At 35.0% G+C, this 16,314-nt stretch overlaps 1 protein-coding gene across 7 annotated transcripts in view; it reads left to right on the plus strand.

Moving 5' to 3' along the window:
* The window catches only part of LOC145277840 (serine/threonine-protein kinase PAK 2-like), a 299,605-nt gene that overhangs the window by 191,739 nt on the left and 91,552 nt on the right, over positions 1 to 16,314 (plus strand). Inside the window, exon 1 of one of the 7 annotated variants that reach the window (XM_080129782.1) lies at positions 6,096 to 6,235. The exons of the other annotated variants lie outside the window; for them this stretch is intronic. The gene's annotated coding sequence lies outside the window, so the exon portion shown is untranslated. Of the gene's footprint in view, positions 1 to 6,095; positions 6,236 to 16,314 lie in introns of those variants that run through there. 7 annotated transcript variants of the gene reach the window in all.

Here is a 16,314-nt window from a genome sequence, read left to right on the forward strand (position 1 = left end):
TACCAGCCTATCAGCATATTCAAATGTGTCATAGCAGAGTTGCACTTCAAGCTATATATTTTCTTTTTCCTTTGTACCCTCTCCTCTCCCGAAAAACTCATCTGTTATTGCATTTGTCCATTCTCATAAATCTTCTATCACAATATTAGGGGAAAAAAATCAATCTATGAAAATGTCTTATTTGTAAACATAAAAAATAGGCTTTATTTATGATTATAGAATTGAAAGTTGCAAATAAGAATTTAATAATTTACTCTCAAAGACAAGATGGCTTCAGTGAGCTTCTCTTTCATTGCAGTCCTTTGGTCTGTCCTGATTAGCCTTAGCGCTGAAAACAAACGTTCAACACTCACTTGTGTTGGACGAAGTGCTGCTGCCAACATTGCAGATTCTTTCACTATCGCAGGGTACTGCTTTATAGCTTCATGAACATTTAACTTAGACTTTCTATCTAGTTGTTCTACTTGTAATGCAGCATGAAAGTCTAGCTTGAAACTTGCTAAGGCTTTATTCACTGAAGATAGCGTTTTAGCTGTTTCCTGTAGCTTACGCCGCTTTGACCTTGCTTTATGATCTTCTTGATCCAAAAGCTTTTCAAAATCCTCTTTATCGCAGGTTCCCTCTGAGTCTGTGGTTGAAATAGTGTCTGGATCTTCAGTAGATGCCTTTGAATTTAAGCCCAAAATCCTCACAGCAAGGTCACAAAGTGCCGATTTCGCTTTATCTTTCTGAGTGTCAGATAACAACACTATTCATTGGGTCTACATATACTCCAGGATTTTCACTACATTAAAAACCGACCTTTACCATCGTAGGAAATTTTTTTTTTTTTTTTCACAGGTGGAAAACTTTCTATTGTTAATGTTTGCTAAAAAATAAACGCAATAAATTTTGCTGTAATGTTAACATATGCTGCATTTTAAAAAAGGGGGTTCACGCTGACAATTAAATGGAATAATAAATGTTGAAAAAATTAATAAAAATAAGTAAAATTATGAATGTTGGCTTTGGGTGAGGGCCAAGTAAGTAAGAACAACAGTCATTTGTTAAAGTGTAGAATAATTAACAGTCGAAAAATTGTAAACAATAACAAAAATCAACAAATACCTGATACCAAATGCAGTAAAATTCAAGTATCTTTTATACGTGCTGAAACTGTTTAATTTTCTTTTTTTTTTTCATTTCTTTTAGTTGTCTTTACAACAATTAGCTGATTGCTTGTTGTTTAACCATTGGGGACTTCATTCTTGAAAACTTATATTAAAAATCTATGATTATCACTAACTTTACATTTGGGAGTGCAACTCGAACTTAGTGTTAGTGGTAGAATAAGTCATTTGTTTACAACCTTTGAGAAATTACGCCCGTTAAGCGATTGTTTTAGCATGTTAGAAGTATACAGGTTGGTAAATAATTAAATGCTACTGTGTTTGGTACGAGTTTATTTTTCTTATTTTTTTGCTGTTATTTTTGCTTTTTACAATTTTCAACTGTTAACTTTTTTACACTTTAATCAAGTGAATAAATACTTCTAAATCAAAGGGGATGCTTGGATCGTATTTTAAACTACATAGGCTGACTCCCCCCCCCCCCAAATGTACTTGGAAAAAGTGATTTTATAGCAAGTTTTAAGAATGGTTAGGCGAAAAAAAATGGTGAAAAATAAAACAAATAGTCAATAAATTGTTACCAAAGGCAATAAATGCTACTTTTCTACCTACATGAATTAGTTTATGTTTTAAAGTGTTTTCAAGCGCTTTTCTTTATTTTGTCATTTAAAATTGTGGGTGTGTGGATGCCAAATATCTCCAGATTTTCTAGAAAAAACCCGCTAGCCACTAGATCAAAATTTTCCTTGCTAGATTGCAAACAAAATTTCCAGATCTAGCAGAAAACTGCTAAATTGGCATATATATATATAATATCCCTTTCGCCTAGGTCCGAATCACTACTTGAGTGCATGGCTATCTACCTTACTTTAATTTTCAAGTTATATAGAGCATAAGACAAGTACTAATTATATATGTTTATGCCATCATTATGCTATTACTCTAGCTAGACTAGTATTTTTCCTAACCTTTTTACCTTATCTTTGGGACCTATTTTATGGAGACAGATTTTAGCTAGGATCTATTTGGCTTTATGAGATGCAAAGGGCCAAAATACCAAAGTCCGTCTATTCTATGAAAAGATGTATCTGCTGGCAGTCATACCTTGTCTAATTTTACAGGCGGACATTATTCGATAATACCATTATCTTAGCAGTATCATAAATTATTTCACAATTTAAAATCATTTCCTCAAATATTGACAATATTAAAGGGAAAAATATATTATGTGGTCACTTTTTTCTGGTAATTTGCAACTCTCCACCCTAACCCTGTTACTATTCCAGCATCGACTTGTATCACTATTTGTCTTTACCAAAGTCACATTACACAATGTATAAGATTTGGCCAAGATATTTTTTTTTTTTGACTATTATGGTTATGGGTTAATGCATAAATATCTGATACACTTAGGTCTAATTTGCAACTGTCTTTATAACAGAATGAGTTTTTAATTAGATTAAGATGCTTCGTAAATTTCTTTACTCTGATTCCTATTTTTCATTGATTCACTTATAGGTTTATTATATTCATTAGTAACCCCTGTTTTCAATTTCGTTATTTCAAACCACTAAATTTGATAAATGTATAATTTTCATATTCTGAAGTAGCTTTATCATATTTTAGCATATCTCTATTAACGAAAAATGTGATAAACTACCGAAAATGAAGGAAAAGAAAAATCACTGGGATACACTGTTTCATCCATAATCAGCTATTTTTGTTTAGATTAGTTAATCATATACAATGTTATCACATGGTGGCAGCACAAATTGATTTATGCCCATTTTTTTTTTTTTTTTGGATAAGGTTGTAATTTTGGATCGATCCTGGACTAATCAAATTGCCAAATTCCATTCAGGAACTGGATAACTTTCGGATTACAATCTGATTGTTATCCAGTGATTTCACTCAAAGACAGAATTATGAAATATGATACATCTCAAAAAATAAGAACAAGACATTACAAAAACTGCTAAATTGTGCAACTGGTAAAACCAAACAGGAAAACCATTTAAAAAAAATTTTTTAATTCCGACTCCGATTCCTAGTACTTTTAGAAATCCGACTCCCTCCCTGACTCCAACTCCGCAACCCTGTTTTTATCTACCCCCTTGAGCCGACCTCTTTCGTTTTTAATGTTCCCTAAGTTTTTTTTACACTTTCCCTACCTTACTTATTAAATGATTTCAAATGTGTTCACCCCCCTCTCTCATTCCTTATGACAATGTCATCTTTTTAACCCCTTTTTCCCTTCTGTTTCTCGGTTCCTTTTTCTTTTTTCCTTTCTTTGCTTTTTTTTTTCCTTTTTTCCTTGTTGCATAAGGGTGTTATTTTTAGAAGTACCAAATACGGCACCAAATATTCGTATATGTTCTGTAATTCTTATTAGAAGAGGACTGATGTTATTTGTTGTTCATATTTGTGAGAGTCTTAGAGTGATAAGTCTTAAAAGTGTTCATGTTATAAGATATAGCATATTGGAGACATAAACAGATATAAAAATAAAGAGAGAGACAGTTCTGTATGAACGGGAGTGCTTTTATAAATATTGATACATATATTTCTTACCTATTTTTGAGATGATGATTTTCACAAAGTTCTATCTTCTATATATATAAAAGGCAAAATGTTTGTGACCATTTTGTGTATGGCTTCTTTTGCACACGCTTCCGGGGGGGGGGGTTTACTATCGCTTACAACTGTTTATATACCTCCTATATAATATCTACAATTTGGGAAAGCGCGTAGCATCTATATTTACTTACAGCGACTTTTACAAAATTATTGCTATTTTGGCTTCTCACGTGTTGATTGGGCTTTTTCATATAAAAAGCGAAACTAATTCAAAGCTAACATGGTGTCCCCGGCCCTCTGTGGCACGGGTGACAAGATCAAAGTGTAGTATCTTTCCGGCAGATACTGCAAGCTATGACTGGCTATGACTAGCAAGGACCAGATGTGGGGGCAACCCCACATGTCTGACCTTTAACCAGCTCCCATTTCCCACCTCTCGGGAGCGGGTCCCCTTTTCCCCTTCCCCCTCCCTTCACTCCTCACATTAAAAATCGGCCTTGTGCCTAATTTGCTCGGTGGGGGAGCAAATAAATACCATCTTTCCGGCAGATACTGCAAGCAAAGACCCTAACCTTGGTCAATGTAGGGGCAACCCTTCATACCAATTGTCACTATCCTACTCCCCGGGGAGTTGGTCCCCATTTCCCCTTCACTCCTCACATAAAAAATCGGCCTTGTGCCTAATTTGCTCGGTGGGGGAGCAAATAAACACCATTCTTTAGTTTACCACCCCTATACACACAGCGTTTTTTTGTTTTTCCCCCCCCCCGAGTTTTTTAACATCGTTTCAAGGTTATTACTTACTCTCCCCCCCCCCATATACACACCTACAAACACCGGGGAAAATGCCGGGTACCCCCCGCTAGTTTATATATATAAAAGCGAAAATGTGTGTATGTCCAAGAAAGGCTTTTTTCAGAGAAGCGTTCGGTCAGCTCGCAACTTAAAACTTTTTATATCACATATAAATCGTAATATCTCTTGAGTTTAACAACGGAGCTCGTCTATCTATTTAATTTGCTTGACTTCGGGAAGATAAATATTCAACATTTGTCACTCGCCGCATGTGGATTAGGCTTTTTCGTATAATAAAAGCGACACTAAGTCTGGCAGTATTTTTCCGGTCGTGATCGCCGGAAATGTCCGAAAGCAGTCAGCTTTGATCAATGTGGAAATATTTTCCTATCAAACAATTGCTATTCAATTTGGACGCTACCAACATCTTGGGAAAATAAAAATAAAAAAACGCGTTCCCGCAGTAAATGAAATACTATCCCGCAGTCAAAGTTGACCTCATTAAGTCATTAAAACGTGCACCTGCCAAATTTAAGTAATTAAATAAATTTAAACGTGTTTCCGTTAGTACCTCTCGGTGGCCCAATAGTTAACGTCGCAGGGTTTTTTTTTTTTTTTCACACTTTAATTTCCAACTTCATCTCAAGGGTTCAGGTTCGATCCTCATACTCACCTACTAAAGCTTTTTTTTTTATTATTTTACCCCCCCCCCCGAAGTTTTGATTTACCCAAAACCACACACACCTCCAAACACCCAGGCAACACCGGGTACCCCTCGCTAGTATATATTTATAAAAGCGAAAATGTATGTATGTGTGTTTGTGTGTCCGTTAAAAACTTTAGACAGATAGAACAAAAATTAACAAATTTGATATCATACTAAAGCTCCATCCTTCGCCTGAAAAATATCGAAAAATTGGCCAAAAACGTTAATTTTTTCACCCTGAAATCAACAATTTTCTACAGGGGAGGGGTCAACAAAAACCGTCCTCTCATGACGAGATTGGTTCTATGCATGCATCAGATGACGTCATAAACTGATTTAGTTTAAATATTTGAAGAACTGACACAATTTCATGTACGTCGTGTTAGCTCAGTTGGTTAGAGCATTGGTTCGTTATCTAAACGTTTTGGGTTTGAATCGTGGTGTGAGACTTTTTTTTTTCGATTTTTTTAAATTTTAATATTGAAGCAGTGTTATTTAAGCCATTTTTCACGTAACGTTTGTTTTTCTTTTTTTTTTTCTTTTTTTTTTTTTTACTTCGCTTATTCTTAGGTTTTCATTAACACCCCCACCCCCGACCGACCACACACACCAAAAACACCCGGGTACCCACCGATTTTTAAAATTTTAAGCTATTTTTCACGTGTTTTATTTATTTTTTTTTGTTTTTATTTTTCAGAAGTTTTAACGTTCGTTTTTCTGTTTTCTTTTTTGTTTTTTCGATTTTTACATTTAACATCGATCGTTTGCCTTACGTTAGTTTTGTTTGTGTTTTTTTTTTTTTTTCGATGTTTTGATTCCCACCGCTTTATTTTTCAGATAAGTTTTAACGTTCGTTTTTCTGTTTTTTTTTTTTTTTTTTTTTTTTTTTTTACTTCGCTTATTCTTAGGTTTTCATTAACAACCACACACGCCTCCAAACACTCTGGCAACGACTAGTATGATATAAATGGACAATACCTTTTCTGTTGAATAACACAGACGCAGATACAAAAACACATGTTGACGTTCTTTATTTCATCTTCGACCGGTAGGACATGATTTTATCTCAGGGATTCAAAGTTGTTACATGGTTATTTCTAAAACCCTCTCACTTCTAGAAAGTGCCTCGATTCTAACGGAGAATCGGTCTGAATCTCTCTGCTTCTCTCTGACTCTTCTCTCAGACTGCATCTAAAAACGCTACCTATATTGAGAACTCATCACGTCATCGCATGATTAAACATGTGCTCATAAAGCACGTTGGATGACATGCATCACGTTGCCAAACTTGACATGACCCCGAGTTCAGTAACCTATTTTTCAAATAACCTCTTTACAAAATGTTTACAATTTCAATTGACGATTAAATTCCTTATTTTAATTTTCACAGAAACAAATTTCATTATTACATTCCTTTTCCGATATGTAAGCTAAACAATTGCAAGTCCACATTCTTTATTTCAATAACATTTTGTATTTATTTTAACTTATGATTGGAATTTTCAAATCTAGCTTCACAAGTTCGAATCCTTGACTACCTATTTCATATTTACATTTAACTAATTCCCTATTTTTTTACTTTCATGAAAAGGGGACAGCCCCTTTATCATGTAACATTCTCCCCCTTTTTCCTTTCTGACCGGTCCTGGATATGACCTTAAACTATATCCGATGGTGAGGCCCCAGCTTGGGGGCTTTAAGGAGTGTGGAGCCACCCTTTAATTGCCATTGCTCCCAGATCCACTCTGACCTGTAAGGGTCCCAACTATGGGTTAAATAGAAACTGACTTGAAAACAACAAATATATTCTATTAAAAAAATTGTTCTTCAAAATCACTGGATTCGGCATTAAATAACCTGAAAAGGGTTGATATGCTGTAAAACAAACAAACAACCAACCAACCAACCTTTTTCCTTTCTCTCCCCCTTTTTCCTTTCTCCCCCTTTTTCCTTTCTCCCCCTTTTTCCTTTCTCCCCCTTTTTCCTTTCTCCCCCTTTTTCCTTTCTCCCCCTTTTTCCTTTCTCCCCTTTTTCCTTTCTCCCCCCCCCTTTTTCCTTTTCTCCCCCTTTTTCCTTTCTCCCCCTTTTTCCTTTCTCCCCCTTTTTCCTTTCTCCCCCTTTTTCCTTTCTCCCCCTTTTTCCTTTCTCCCCCTTTTTCCTTTCTCCCCCTTTTTCCTTTCTCCCCCTTTTTCCTTTCTCCCCCTTTTTCCTTTCTCCCCCTTTTTCCTTTCTCCCCCTTTTTCCTTTCTCCCCCTTTTTCCTTTCTCCCCCTTTTTCCTTTCTCCCCCTTTTTCCTTTCTCCCCCTTTTTCCTTTCTCCCCCTTTTTCCTTTCTCCCCCTTTTTCCTTTCTCCCCCTTTTTCCTTTCTCCCCCTTTTTCCTTTCTCCCCCTTTTTCCTTTCTCCCCCTTTTTCCTTTCTCCCCCTTTTTCCTTTCTCCCCCTTTTTCCTTTCTCCCCCTTTTTCCTTTCTCCCCCTTTTTCCTTTCTCCCCCTTTTTCCTTTCTCCCCCTTTTTCCTTTCTCCCCCTTTTTCCTTTCTCCCCCTTTTTCCTTTCTCCCCCTTTTTCCTTTCTCCCCCTTTTTCCTTTCTCCCCCTTTTTCCTTTCTCCCCCTTTTTCCTTTCTCCCCCTTTTTCCTTTCTCCCCCTTTTTCCTTTCTCCCCCTTTTTCCTTTCTCCCCCTTTTCCTTTCTCCCCCTTTTTCCTTTCTCCCCCTTTTTCCTTTCTCCCCCTTTTTCCTTTCTCCCCCTTTTTCCTTTCTCCCCCTTTTTCCTTTCTCCCCCTTTTTCCTTTCTCCCCCTTTTTCCTTTCTCCCCCTTTTTCCTTTCTCCCCCTTTTTCCTTTCTCCCCCTTTTTCCTTTCTCCCCCTTTTTCCTTTCTCCCCCTTTTTCCTTTCTCCCCCTTTTTCCTTTCTCCCCCTTTTTCCTTTCTCCCCCTTTTTCCTTTCTCCCCCTTTTTCCTTTCTCCCCCTTTTTCCTTTCTCCCCCTTTTTCCTTTCTCCCCCTTTTTCCTTTCTCCCCCTTTTTCCTTTCTCCCCCTTTTTCCTTTCTCCCCCTTTTTCCTTTCTCCCCCTTTTTCCTTTCTCCCCCTTTTTCCTTTCTCCCCCTTTTTCCTTTCTCCCCCTTTTTCCTTTCTCCCCCTTTTTCCTTTCTCCCCCTTTTTCCTTTCTCCCCCTTTTTCCTTTCTCCCCCTTTTTCCTTTCTCCCCCTTTTTCCTTTCTCCCCCTTTTTCCTTTCTCCCCCTTTTTCCTTTCTCCCCCTTTTTCCTTTCTCCCCCTTTTTCCTTTCTCCCCCTTTTTCCTTTCTCCCCCTTTTTCCTTTCTCCCCCTTTTTCCTTTCTCCCCCTTTTTCCTTTCTCCCCCTTTTTCCTTTCTCCCCCTTTTTCCTTTCTCCCCCTTTTTCCTTTCTCCCCCTTTTTCCTTTCTCCCCCTTTTTCCTTTCTCCCCCTTTTTCCTTTCTCCCCCTTTTTCCTTTCTCCCCCTTTTTCCTTTCTCCCCCTTTTTCCTTTCTCCCCCTTTTTCCTTTCTCCCCCTTTTTCCTTTCTCCCCCTTTTTCCTTTCTCCCCCTTTTTCCTTTCTCCCCCTTTTTCCTTTCTCCCCCTTTTTCCTTTCTCCCCCTTTTTCCTTTCTCCCCCTTTTTCCTTTCTCCCCCTTTTTCCTTTCTCCCCCTTTTTCCTTTCTCCCCCTTTTTCCTTTCTCCCCCTTTTTCCTTTCTCCCCCTTTTTCCTTTCTCACCCTTTTTCCTTTCTCACCCTTTTTCCTTTCTCACCCTTTTTCCTTTCTCACCCTATTCTTGGCCTTTGAGACAAGATCACAGTATAGTATCTGTTCTGATGCTAGAATTCACCGGTGGAGGAGAAGCCTTTCATGACTAGGAAAATGTTTATTTTTGTTCCTATCCAGAATGCCCCTTATTGAGGAGCTAGATTTTCCCCACAAGATTATATGTTGAAATATTTAAATAACTATTACTTTTAATACAGAAATTATATTTAAAGTTTTGGTTTTTTGTTCTATGTTCATTTTTTTCCCATGTTTTTCATCAAAATGTGTAGCATATTTTCATCAGTTATGTGGTTAGGAATCTTATACTCCGCTGTAGTCTTCATTTTCGTTTCAGTGCAGAATACATGAATACGGAAATGAGGTTAACATATCTACTAAAAGACAACCATACTATTATGTGAACATTGGTTAAAAACTAAGAAAATATAGTAATATATTAATGATATTAAATCAGGGTGGTGATGAATTTAGGAGGGGACATTATCATTATTTCATTCACTAGAAGTTGTCTTGCAGGCCATCATCAGTAATCGCTCACCTGTAGTATTCGCTGAAGACTGAGTGACAACAACTCTCTCCAGATTTCCAATGTTCTCCACCTCTTGACCACTCGTGCAGATGATTGCACGCAGCCATTGATTTCTCGTTGGCATTGGCTATTAGTGTTTCCTACGGTTTGGGTGACAAAATGCCTCTCCAAGGTACCAGATTTGAACTGCACACTTCCAGTAGAGATCTGGTTAGTACTCGCCCACCTCAGACTTTCCTTCTTCCCTGACCCTTCACAACTAGTTGGTGTGATGCCAGTCGATGTCATCTATAGATTTTTTTTTTTTTTGACCCTGTGTAAACGGGTTTTAATTTAATGGCTGCTCCCTGAGGTTTTCTTTCACTTTCTTCGTATATATCTCATGCACTTTTTTGTAACCGAGCGTGTATTTTATTTTTTGAATTTTTTTTCTTTCTTTAATTAAATTTGATTCATACTTTTATTTCGTGCTTGTTTTTATTATAATATATTTTCCACGCTAATATTTTTATTTTTTCATATTCAAATAATGCTTTTAACCTTTTTTATGCCTCAAATAGTACCTTCAAAAAAGTTTTCGTGATTAAATAAACCAATGAAAACCTTTTGCGTATGCACTTTTTAGGGAGCAACCATTAAATTAAAATCCATTTACGCAGGGTCCACATTCCTCATGAAGTACCTTTTTGTTGTTGTTATAATAATGGTGCTTGTGAAGTGTACGCACTGTGCCATATTTTAAATAAGATTTTCAAGTTAAATTAAATTTTTATGGTATCTTTTTTTTTTTTCATAGATGAAAGTGCTGAATAGTTAGAAAGACTACTGTTAAGAATGGCTTTCTAAATAACGTTATTTATTTATAAGATAAAACACAAGAAACTATGTGAACTAAAATTTGATGTACTCTTTATTTTTAGTTTATATCAAAACTTTAATTAAAACTGATTAGTTAATGAATTTTTAAGATGATTTTGTGTATGTCTTGGGAGGGAATAGAGAATTTCCTATTTCATTTCCCATTTCAGTCATGTAAATTATTTACAGATAAAATGTTATAAAACAAACGAACAAAAACTTTTAAGTTTTAAATATATTTCAAAGACATAAATTATGCCCGGTGCTAAAATATTGAATTCATCGATCATTTTAGTTACAAAAAAAAAAAAAAAAACTGGAAATACTCAATGACAGGTTTTATTTATTATTAAAAGAACGGACTGAAAAATATTCTCATAAAAATTGTTTGTTTTGCAGTTTAAAAAAATAAAATGAAATATTCAACTTCCTTCGGTAGAAATAAAAATTCAAAAACAAGTTCACTTACCGTCATATTTTGTTACATTAAAATTATCCCAATGTACAATTATGATAATTGTAATAATCTAAATGGAGAATTGTTTGTTTTTTTTTTCTTTAGGAGAATAAAAAACAATTACAACAGCCACAACAATATAAGGCAACGAAAAATATTTTTATGGCCACGTAGTTGAACACCGGAAACTTTAGGCACCTTCATGCCTTTACCTACATTTTGATCTGGTAATGACGTCACACTGTCATGTTCACTGGCCTACTCTCTTGTTAGCCGTGGTAGGAGGAGGACTTGTGTGCTTGTCAAGCGTTCCTTTCAAATTGCCACGCGTCTTTTTCTCTTCCTCTTTTCCTTCCAATCTTAATACCTATACATGCATTTCATTATGTGACGTCACACTCATGCTATGGCTAAAGTGCTGTCACAAAATTAACTCTGCACGAGTTGTCAATATCTGTATGTGTCCTGACTTGGTCATTTAATGGAAAAACCAGCAAATATATTACATATGCAGTTTAAATCCGCTCATGATTTTAGTTTAGTGGAAACTTAGTATTGAAATGTGATTTATCTAAATTCATTTTTTTTCACACATTAGTTACAGACACACTCAGCGCTACCATTTTCTTTATTCTTTATAATTTCTAATTTTTAAATAAAGTGTATTTGCTGCTTAATTACCCTCATTTGATTCTTCATAAAATACTTTTTAAGAAATATTGTTTGATCTTTGTATAGTGTTTTATTTTTAATTGCATCCTCACACAAACGCTATAAATCTAGATTTTAACTTTAATTTAAAAAAAAATAAGCATTCCAAAGCAGTGAAATGTTTCTAAATTAGAGTAATTTCCCCCTTTTTTAACTCCGAACCAACTTTTAAAATGTTTTTTTTTTTTTTTTATTTGATCACAGTTGCAAATTCACTCCACATCTTGTTGAAAACGTTTAGTAGTAGTAATGAACAGCTTGCTTCACCAGCATGGCTTCTATCACGATTCCACTTTGTAGACACAAAGAATTTGTGACCGTTTGCAAAATAACAAAGTGTAATTTAATCATTGGCCTTTGAGAGAGACTTCATTTGCAATTTAATTATAGTTGTTTTTCTTTCCCTCTGACTGATATTTCAACATTGAAGAAATTTCAATTCACCAAAAAGTGGTTTAATCCTAAAGTAGAGCTGCTTTCTCTACAGTAGATAAATATTATTTACAGAGCGAGTATTATTTCTGTTGCCCCATAAAATTTTGCCTTTCAACTAGGACATTACTTTCCATATGAGACGTAATGATGTAAATGTTATTTCGAATGCAATGATGTAAATGTTATTTCAAACTGCCATCTTTCATAGAGATGCATCGACCAATCTAAAATGATTCATCATCCATTTTATGAAAGTTCTCTTGGTCAGTTGGTCAGGAGTCTAACGTTTTTTGACAGTTTGCAGTCTCGGTCTTAAAGTTGGTTGGTCTTAAGAATTGATTCCATCATCTAAGATCCTGATTGATGGCTTGAATCAAAGTTTTCTTAGGTCTTTCAAGTTTCCTCTGACCTTCCACTTCAAGGTCTTTGTATTGTTCATTCAACATGGCCAAATCAATATAACTGATTGCCAAAAGTTCATGAAGCTTTCACATATTCAGCCTTGCTAACAGTATTAGAACTGATATGCTGCATCTAATCTGACTCCACATTGAATATCGATCTGATCACTGCTGTCATTATGCTGAAGATGGGTGAGTGAGGACTGGGTGAGGGCCTAGCATTCGCATTCATCTTTATTCAAAGACTAGCGGGGGGGGGGGGGTACATGGCGTTGCCCGGGTGTTTGGAGGTGTGTGTGGTTTTGGATAAATCAAAACTTTGGGGGGGTAAAATAAAAAAAAGTTTTGGTAGGTAAATATGAGGATTGAATCCAAACCCTTGAGGCGAAGTTGGAAATTAAAGTGTGAAAAAAAAAAACGTGCGACGTTAACCATTTGGCCACCGCGAAATTCTAATTGAAACACGTTTGAATTTATTTAACTATCTAGAATTGGCAGGTGCACGTTTTAATGACTTAATGAGGTCAACTTTTACTGCGGGACAGTATTTTATTTACTGCGGGAACGCTTTTTTTTAATTTTTATTTTCCAAAGATGTTTAGGAGGGGGGGGCAGCTCCCCATAAAAAGGGGATTGTCTAAATTGAATAGCAATTGTCTGATATAAGGAAAATATTTCCACATTGATCAAAGCTGATTGCTTTCGGACATTTCCGCCGATCACAACCGGAAAAATACCGCCAGACTTAGTGTCGCTTTTATTATACGAAAAAGCCTAATCCACATGTGGCGAGCGAAAAATGTTGAATATTTATCTTTTCAAAGTCAAGCAAATTAGATAGAGGCGACCTCCATTGTTAACTCATAGATATTATGATTTGTATGTGCTATAAAAAGTTTTAAGTTGTGAGGCGACCGACCGCTTTTCTGAAAAAAGCCTTTTACAGACATACACAAAAAGCGAACATGCATACATACACACATTTTCGCTTTTATATATATATACTAGCGAGGGTACCCGCCATTGCCCGGGTGTTTGTAGGTGTGTGTGTGTGTGTGAAAAAAAAAACAGGTGCCCATGAAAAAAAAAAAAAACGAAGCCTTGACAACGCGCAGTTGGAAAATAGTAAAGTGTGAAAAAAAAAACAGGTGCACGTTTTTGATTGACATGACGGCGATAGCTATTCAGCAGTTAGCATTTTGTGCGGGACAGTTTTTAATGAGGTCAATAAATCGGTTTGTTTGTTTTTAAAAACCCGCTCCCTTGTCTCTAAATGAAAGCTACCATCTGATATGACGAAGTCGACATTGACCAAACGTTACTTAGCTCTGTAGAGACCACTGGCTTTGGACCTGTGATTAGAGTAGAGTTTCGCTTTTTGTTTATACCGAAAACCGAATGTAACGCTTGCTGATCCGGGAAATGTCGAATAATTAACGTTTGAAAGTCAATAAAATTAAATAGACAGGCAAGCTCCGTGGTTAACTGCGAGATATTACAATTTATAGATGATATAAAAAGTTTTAAGAAGTTGTGAAGCAAGTGAGCGCTTCTCTGAAAGAAGCCTTTTGTGGACATCGAGGAAAAGCGTACATACATACATTTTCGCTTTTATATATATATATAGATATAGATGATTTTTGTTTGTTTCGATTTAAAATTTAATTATTGTTAAGTGTCATTTCCCCAGTAAGAGGGAGGGACTATGTCTGTACACCTGTTAAAATTAATTTTTTTTTTTCTATGGAAAAGTTTGACAAGAAATCACCTGAGGGATATAACTAATTAGTTCTTTCTTTATTTTTGTTTCTTTGTTTTAATCATTTCTATTTTGAGTAAAAACAAAATGTGATTCTCCAGAAATTCTATTTACTGTAAATATTTTGAACTCTGAATTATTGCATATCATCTAAAAAGTTAAGTGTATTTTTATGCCTTGTAGTTTAGCACAAAATGTAATAAAATGGGTGTGTGGCAATGGCTAACCGGTATGTGGTTTTCTGGATCATTTAATTTGGGATACTAAACAGCAAAGTTATAGCAGGACTCTTTTTAGCCATGAAAGTTTCTGTAAAAGTTAAAAATTTTGTTTTGCCATTTAAAAAAACTTTTAAGCTAATTTTAGTTGACTAAAATAAAATAAATTAAAAAGTTTTTTAATGTTCAGTTAGGTGACAGTTTACACGTGATTGTGTTCTTTAATCACCTTTTTCTTTATTCTAACAATTTGATTAAATAATAAAGATATGCTCCCTTTGGTCATATATTTTGCTTGGATGATATGATGAACGAACTACCTACACTTACCCAAAAGAAGGGATAATGCTTAGGCTCATGATATCATGACAGCAATAGATAGTATACTACTTTCCTCACACACACATACAAAAGAAGAAAGTAATTCTGGGGACATGATATCGTGAGGACCAAACATATACTGTTTCCTCTCCAAAAAGTAATGCCTAGGAGTAGTGTATCATGGCGAATGAAAATATCCTACACAGAATTCAATAAGGATAAATTGTTTTAATGTGATAGTTACGATATAGTTAGTGAAAAAAACACTTTTGCATTTATTCATTTAAATAACATTTAAAAAAATGGCAAGTTTTGTTATCTATGTGAAATGTCGAAATGAAAACTGTGGAAAAATAAAGTCGCTATATTTTAGATGCTAGAAATATGAAAGAAGGATAACTTTTTTAATTAAAAAAAGACGTTTATAAACTTGAATTATCATGCTTTATTAGTTAGTCTTCAACTTGATTAGATGGCAACTATATTTTCTAACCTAATTTTTATTTCGATGTTTCACATACACCATGAATTTTGGTATAACCCAAAAAAATTTAATTTTATTCTGTAATTTACTTGACTAAAATAGAATTCAACCCCAAATAAAAGGGATATTTTTCAAACTAATATTGATAGAATAACAAATGTTGAGCAAGAAAAGTTGAAAACAGGATTTCTTAAGAAGTGAAAGAAAACTTAAAAAATTATAATTTTAATAGAAAATTTAATTTTATTTGTATTTTAAGTGAAATACGTTTTTATTTCAAACTATGTACATTTATAATTTTTCATGAAAAAGTGTTCAACTCTTATGATTTGCTTAATTTCTCTTAAATAAAAACTTTAACAATTACTCCGTTTGGTCGCTAGCTTTATAGAATATCATGGTGAATGAAACGCCAGTCCTTATCCCCCCACCCCCAATAAAAGGAGGAACTCTGGCAGTGTCCAAATGAATAGGAATTGTCATATAATGGGTTCCCCCCCCCCCACATTGATCAAAGCTAATTGCCTTATGGGCATCCCTGACAGGAAAGCCAGGCTGCTGCCTTTGCTTCAGTTAATTTTGCTTTATTTATACAAAAAAAACAAACACTCAAAGGAATGGAAAAGAGTGAATTTTTTAAAAGTCGATCCAAATGAAGATAGATGACGTCCGTTCACAAATTGGAGATATAATCTAGGTAGTATAAGGAAAGTTCTTTAAAATAGTAACTTGTCGAGAAGTCCCGCAAAAAAAGCCTTTCTTGGACATGCTTGCGACCGTTTTGCCTTTTATATATATATATATATATATATATATATATATATATATATATATATATATATATATATATATATAGGAGTAATTTAGTTTCTTCATTTAATTATTTTTTTTTCTTATTGTTTTCCTAAAAAGTTTATTCTGTCTATATAGTTCCTATTTACAATGTCTCCCCACAGGACAGTGTTAGACACCAGGGTCGTTTTTTAATGTGAAGAAAAGGAATAAAAATTAAAATTGTCTCGGTCGTGAAGGATTTCTCCTCCACTGACAGAGAACAAGAAATTGAAGTGTAGCATCTGAAGAACAGATACTACACTTTAATATATAGTTGTTTGCTATTACATTTTTATAGTTTAATAGACTGTAAAGTTTAGAATTTCAAATTTTTCATTC

The sequence above is a fragment of the Euprymna scolopes genome, chromosome 6 (genome assembly GCF_053919585.1).
Source record: "Euprymna scolopes isolate OS-2025 chromosome 6, ASM5391958v1, whole genome shotgun sequence".
Taxonomy (NCBI): domain Eukaryota; kingdom Metazoa; phylum Mollusca; class Cephalopoda; order Sepiida; family Sepiolidae; genus Euprymna; species Euprymna scolopes.